Here is a 7234-nt window from a genome sequence, read left to right as displayed (position 1 = left end):
TCCCTCGCGGACTTAACTGCACATGCCTTTGGCTATATGACATGTTGGCCACACACCTGTAGGGCCCACCTATCATACACGCAAAGGCAGGAGCGTCCCTCCCTCGCCCATGAGCGTGGTGGCTGGCAAGACTAGGAGAAGCTTTCGCTACACGCTCTCCCTCCCGCACGCGGTGGACATGCAGCAGTTCAATCGGTGTCAGATGGCCAGAAGCGTACTGTAGTACTCCTCCAGTGCAGTAGTATTCCATCATTGTTCGACTTCCCGAAGATGCGAAGAGCCAAGCGCAGCCCGGACGCTTGTGTGGCAGTTTCATGTGTATAGTAGTCTAGGATAGCGTGTACCGTGCCTATAAGCTTAAAATCGTTGGGGTCGGCTCCATGCTATGTGGTCGTCTCGAAGTTTAAAAAAAATAAAATAGTCTTCTGGCCCAACCCGAAAACTGCCGCGCGTACTGCCCGGGAAAAGCCCCGCCCTGAACTTTTAACTACGCGAAAATAGTTCGAGCTTGTTCGTTCTATATAAATACAGTACTTATTGTATGTTTATTCACTCGTGGGGTTGTTCAATGAATGGAGGGGCGGGGAGCACAAATGAACAATACTGTAGTACTACTAGTAGTAAGTAGGTGTCGTACAGTAGTCACCTTAAATAGAGAGTTTCTTTTCTTTAATGCCGCGTACACAAATTGAGAGAAAAAAGATAATCACTCCACTATATATGGACGCAGGGGCCTGAGTGCTTTCTTTACTAGGGTTGCTCTCTTCATTCTCTCATCCTCTCCAGATATAAACAAGACAGCGGTAGCGACATTTTCTCTCTGCTCACCGCTAGTCACAGATCCGGTCGGATCCCTTCGGCCAGTGTGTGTAGAGGACAAAAAGGTGCATCGTTCACGCGGTCATCGCCGTCGAGGGAGGAAACCCACAGATGCCGGAGGGGCCCAATCCTCTGCCCGTACCGTTCTCTTCGACACATGGCCGGCTCGGGAGGTCCTCCGACCCTTCTTCCTCCCTGCCGTATTATCCGCAGATCCGACCTGCCGCCGCCGACATCCCGGCGATCCTCAGGTATAAGTTCTTCGAAAGCGGCCTTGCTCTACTGCCCCAGCTCCCCACGTGTTTGCATGTGCATCTTTTTCTACTCCCATCAGCTCTTCCAAAGCCACCTAAATTTTTAGTATTATTAGAGGTAAAGCTACTTCATGTATTCGAATCTAGGGCTTTGTTCAAACAACAAAGAAAGGGGGGAAAGTTGTACATGAATCTAGGACTTGATTTAAAGAGGAAATAATATGGTGAAAGTAGTAGAGACTGGATACCCAACCGGTCTCTTGGTTGAAAAGGGAAATAATGGGAAAACGCAGTACAACCTGGATAAGGAACAGATCTATTATTGGTTGAAAAAAGGATAGAAAGTGGCGGCTGGTGGACAAGTCAACAGAGTATGTCCAGGATTAGATTTGCTGCCATCACATAGTAAAAGGTCTCCAGGATCAGATTTGCCTCCCTCACATAGTAAAAGGTCTCAGGATTAGATTTGCTGCCCTCACATAGTAAAACATCTCCAGGATTAGATTTGCTGCCCTCACATAGTAAAAGGTCTCGAGGATTAGATTTGCTGCCCTCACATAGTACAATGGCACTCCTGCTGTTTTCCCCAGTATGATAAGTAAGTTGCTCCTTTACACTGCTGAGTGTCCTAGTGTCCCCACGGTCCCATGCCCTTAAACCAACTCTTTAGCTGTTGTTGATTTATTGTGTCTGGTAAACAAGCAATGCCACCATTAAAGTAATCCCATATTTGAGGAATCTCATTGTTGATCGTACTGCTTCTGGTAACATGAAGCATCGCTGACGTTTTAAAATTTCTATTGTCCTTGCGTGATTGCCATGAACATAATTAAGATGATTCTCTTCATTTTGTATGTGTTTCGTATATTCTTATTGACCAGCAACTATTTACTTTCTATCTTTTTGTGCAGATAGGGATATCCATTTCACCTTGTTGCTATTGTGACCTTTTGGTGAACTACAGAAAACACTTTTTTTGGAATGAGTGTCTTGTGCAGTTCAACTAAAATGTCACGTGGGCAACATCTCTCAATTTTGCTGGAACTGCACAAAATGGTGATTGAAGTTTCCAAAATCTCCGTCAAGTTCTGCTGGTAATCTCGTGCAACATTTTATTAGCCTTTGCAAGATGGAGCCGTCACTGTCACCACAATGGCACTTTATTTTAGTGGAACTGCACAAAAGGATAAGAAAATTATAGTTGCACCTTACATGAGCTGGACAGCCAACCTTAATGTTCCTTAATTTTAGTGCAACTACTAAAGAAGAACCTACCAGCTCACAAGAGCAAGTACTTCTTGCTAGCTGAATGATGCAATATTTGCTTCATTTCAGGTGAACTGCAGAAAAAAGGCGCATGAATTGAATCATGGAACTCCAGGCAGACCTCATCCAAGTAGAGATGGAGGTTGAGTTCAAGGAGGCCGCTATTAAAGAGAAATCATGCTCTCCTGTCTCCTTGTTTGTGTTGTGCAAACATGCTGTGCAAACAGGAATACTCAACTAGATATGTTGTGACGGTCAAGAGCATTCGTCAAGTTCTTCGATTGTATGACATGGCTAGCCAAGATGGATTTAATCCTGATATTCACTTTATCAAAAGGCTCTAATGGGTTGGTTCTGAATCTTGCAAGCTGGGAATCAGTGAGATGTGTAGGCATCTTTGTTGTACTTATTATTTGGATCTTATTTGTTAGTTCTGAATCTTGCAAGCTGGGAATCAATGAGATGTGTAGGCATCTTTGTTGTACTTGTTATTTGGATCTTATTTGTTGGTTCCGAATCTTGCAAGATGGGAAACACGACATGATGATGCAGAGGACAACAACCATAACAAACAGTTCAAACTCGGTAGTATTATCTTTTGTGAAAGTGCGACAAATGTGATGATCGTGTGCGTCCTGAGAATAATAATTCTAATTGTTGTGCATGTTGATCCTGTGGCACTGATAGAACGAGCGAATGCATTGCTTGTTTTAAGTACAAATTTCTATTAAAGCTAATTAAATTTAAGTAAAGTGACCACTAACTCCTGTTATTACAGTATCAATACAGACCTGCTCGTGAATCGACGTGTGGCCGAGGGTGCATCTTCTGCCCGGCGTGCAGCGGACGAGGGAGGGGTAGTAACTGTTGTCTCCTGTACACACTCAGCTTACTGTTGAATCCAGTTCCCCAAGAGCTGAAAAACAAACTGCTGTCGCCGCCTACACACTCATTCACTCAAAGAGACTCCAATGGCGATCCGAGGGGTGAGCCTGCTGGATATGTACTTCAGCAAGGAGTTCCCCTTTGAGTTCGCCGTTCAGTCCTATGGCTGCGCCAAGTTGAATGTGATGTACACCAACGATGCGGACTCGGTGAAGCTCTGCCTCGCCTCAGTCCTATGGCTGCACCAGGTTCTGGAGCATTCGCCCATTTCATCGGCAGCACCGACTGCACCTTCGCTACGGCGGAGAGAAGGAAGAACGCGATGATTCGGCCATCTGGTGCAACAAGCTTGTTGACATCCAAAAGAAATACAAGATCATCAGCAACAGGTAGGAGAAGGACTTCGTGGTTGACCTCGCTGAGACCATCATCGACCCCTGATACGCCAACATGAAAGAAGACGACCTGAACATGTGGGAGGTACCTCTAAATCTAGCCTGCATAACCTACGCGGCCAAGGGCGCATACGCATGCTACGACATGTACATGCAGATCTAGGACATGAGTGCGTGTCTGCTTCCCGTAACCGACGAGTACACGGACAGCTGCAGCGTCATGATCAAGCATGCCAGGAAGGTCTAGATGTTGTACTTTATCTGTTTATAAGCACCTTCATCATGTGAGTGTTTCATGCATTAGCCTATGTGTCCTAATTAATTATCTGTTTTGTCTGAAATATTTCTTTTAAGAACCCATTAACCTGATTCCTTTTTTTAGTGGCAATTTGCTTATGTATGTAAACTAGTTCACTTGTCCGTAAAAAAACTAGTTCACTCGGCTGCCGTGCTTTGAATCTCCTTCCTCCCACCATATTCCCCTCCTCAGGTGGACCCAGCAGGTCTTTGAATTTTCTCCCACTTTCTTTTTCGATGTAAACTGAGTTTTCTCCCAGTACTTTCCCCTAGAACCAACTCAACTGTCCCACGTCTAGCCTAAAAAATAATAATAACCCACGTACTATTAACTCATTAAATTAAAATGGTATTTTATTTCATAAGTTGAAAGTTCTTACAAAATAATAATAATAATTGTTTATATATAACTTGGCAAGTTAACTCCTAGTGATTGTGTACATAAGCTTGCAAATATTTTACTGATGTGCAATCATATGTTTATGTTTTTATAACATTTCTCCATCTAGCCCAACATGATATTTTCACCCAACCCAGCAAGTCCGCAGCTTTCGAGAAAAATGCAAATGGGATTTAAATGGGTTGCATAGATGCTACATCATTGTTTCACCCAGCCCACCAAATGGACTAAAAAACAAATGGACTGACAGCTGGGTCCACGGCCATAGCCCAGTTTTTCTGTGATTTGCCAACTAAGTCGCTTTGTCAGGTCTGTTGGGCTGCAAATCTTTCAAGACGAGGAGAACTTTCATTCGGCTGGCCGAGAAAATGGCCCATCGGTAAGGATAAATGGGATGTACATTTTTAAAACACATCAAACCGGCAATTAGTTTCAAATATCTTTTTTTTCATTTCGAGATTTTAAATTACATTTTTTTATGCGTGGAGAATTTGTTGGATTTTATATTGATATACAATTATTTTTAAAATCAGTTTGAATGTGAGTCGAAATTTCGGGATTAGAAACAGTTCGCACCACAACGGAATATGCAAAATTTCGTATAATTTTTTAACCGTGGCCACAATATGGGCTGTAATGCTAACAAAAATAATATGGGCTCAAAAAACCTTAAGAATTAGCAAATGGGTTGTATGCTGTTTTCCACAGATTTGAGGCTTTCCTAAAAAAAGGTTGACGCACAAGCAGTGACTGTTGGATGGCCATCCAACGACCGTCGTGCTTCTTCAATCTCTGCTCTTCCTGCTCCAGCCGCTCAAACAGGCGCCGGCGGGACTGCCTGCTCCCTCCTCCCCGCGGCCGGCTCTGCTGCCGCGCAGGCCTCACCGCCCCACCATACTCCCATCGCTGGCCTAGCCATCCCTCTACTCACCCACACCTGCTGTTATTCTCCGGCGACGAGAGACGAACCAGTAAACCCTCGTACAGTCGTACTCCCCTCCGCGTGGGAAACAACTGTCGAGTCTTCCCTGCCTTTGTGTCGTTCCCTTCCTAGGCCTCGCCATCGTCCACCGCCCTGGTGCTCTCGGCGTGGCCTGGTCAACGTGGTCAACGACCGACATGCATCTGAAGTGGACTTTACGTGAAGAGGCTGACAGTTGGGTCCACGGACGCACGCAAGGAAATGCCTCCTTATTATGCGCAAAATAATGATTCCTCCACCTGACATCAGGGACCCACCGAAAGGGCCTCTGTATTTCGTGAAAAAAACGTTACACCCCTGACAGGTCGGACCCACCAGCTATATCTTCGCACGCAAGGAAGTGCCTCCTTATTACGCACAAAAAAATGAATACTCCCCCTATTAGCTGGGACCCAGTATAGTGGCAGGCTGACTTGTGGGCCTACTAAGTTGACGGGGACGGAGGGCTTTGTCAACTTAGTCAATATGCATGATTTTAGCTCCAGTGACCCTACGATGTCCATCTAACGGCCGTAGTGCTTCTTCAACCTCTGGTCTTCTTGCTCCAGCCGCCCAAACCAGCGTCGGTCGTGCCTCGTGCTCCTACCTCCCGTGGCTGGCTGCGATGCGGCGGAGGCCTCACCGCCCCCTACTACTCCCATCGCTGGCCAGGCCATCCCTCTACTCACCTACACCCCCTGTTATTCTGCGGCGACGGCAACCTCACACCGCAGCAAACCAGTGAACCCTCGTACTCCTCTACGCATGGGCATCCACTACCGCGTCTTCCCCGGCTCCGCGTCGTCCCCTTCCTAGGCCTCGCCGTCGTCCACCGCCCTGGTGCTCTCGGCGCGGCGTGGTCAACGTGGTTAAGGAACGGCTTCCGTCGGACGTGGACTATACGTGGACAGGCTGACAACTGGGTTCACAGCCGCAGCAAGGAAGTTCCTCCTTATTACGTGCAAAATAATTATTCCTGCACCTGACTGCAGGACCCACCAGATGGGCCACCGAATTTCGTGAAAAAAAAACGTTTCCCCCTGACTGATGGGACCCACCAGCTACATCTTCGCACGCAAGGAAGTGCGTCCGGGCAAAAAAAACGATTCGCCCCCTGACTGCTGGGACCCACCAGCTACATCTTCGCAGGCAAGGAAGTGCCTGACAGTCGGGACCCACCTGGTCGAAGCGTACGTAGTGTTGTCATTCTGGTCGCGAACGTGCATGTACATACTAGTCGATGTAGAGGTGCGCACGTGTCGTAGTAGAGGCGCGCACGTGTCGTAGTAGAGGCGCGCACGTAGCATTTACACGTACGTACAGCGGCCAGGGTGCAAGAACAAAAATATGGCCACGTATGTGTACATACGGACGGGGTCTCGAATGCCTACTCGCGCATACGTACGGCCAGGGCTCGTGTACATGGCTAGGTCAGAACGGAGAAACAGCGTCGTCGTCGTGTTCATGGGGAGGCAACGGAATGCGTCGTGTTCATGAGGAGGCAACGGAATGCGTCGTCTTCATCGGGAGGGCTTGGACAGAACAGGCAATGGAAACGAGGCCTGGCGTACCGCATAACGGAGGAAACGGCCTTGTGTTCGACCGGCCACGTTCGAAACGGGATCCTGTTCATCGGGAGGGGTCTGGCGTACCGCAAAATGGAGGAAACGGACCTCCTACGGTCGAAACGGGGGTCCTGTTGATCGGGAGGGATGTGGCGTACCGCGAAACGGAGGAAACGGACTTGTGTTGGAGCGCTACGGTCGAAACGGGGGCCTCTTCATCGGGAGGGGTGTGGCGTACCGCAAAACGGGACTCCACGGGATATTGTTCATCTCCACCGTCGACCCCCTCGAGCCTCCATGAGCTACTATTCATCCACCGTCGACCTCCTCCTGCCTCCACCTGTGACTGTTCATCCACGGGCTCCTGTTCATCCAGCCTCCACCGCGCGCTA

Source organism: Triticum aestivum, chromosome 1A (assembly GCF_018294505.1).
Source record: "Triticum aestivum cultivar Chinese Spring chromosome 1A, IWGSC CS RefSeq v2.1, whole genome shotgun sequence".
NCBI classification, from domain to species: domain Eukaryota; kingdom Viridiplantae; phylum Streptophyta; class Magnoliopsida; order Poales; family Poaceae; genus Triticum; species Triticum aestivum.
This window is presented reverse-complemented; position numbering follows the sequence as displayed.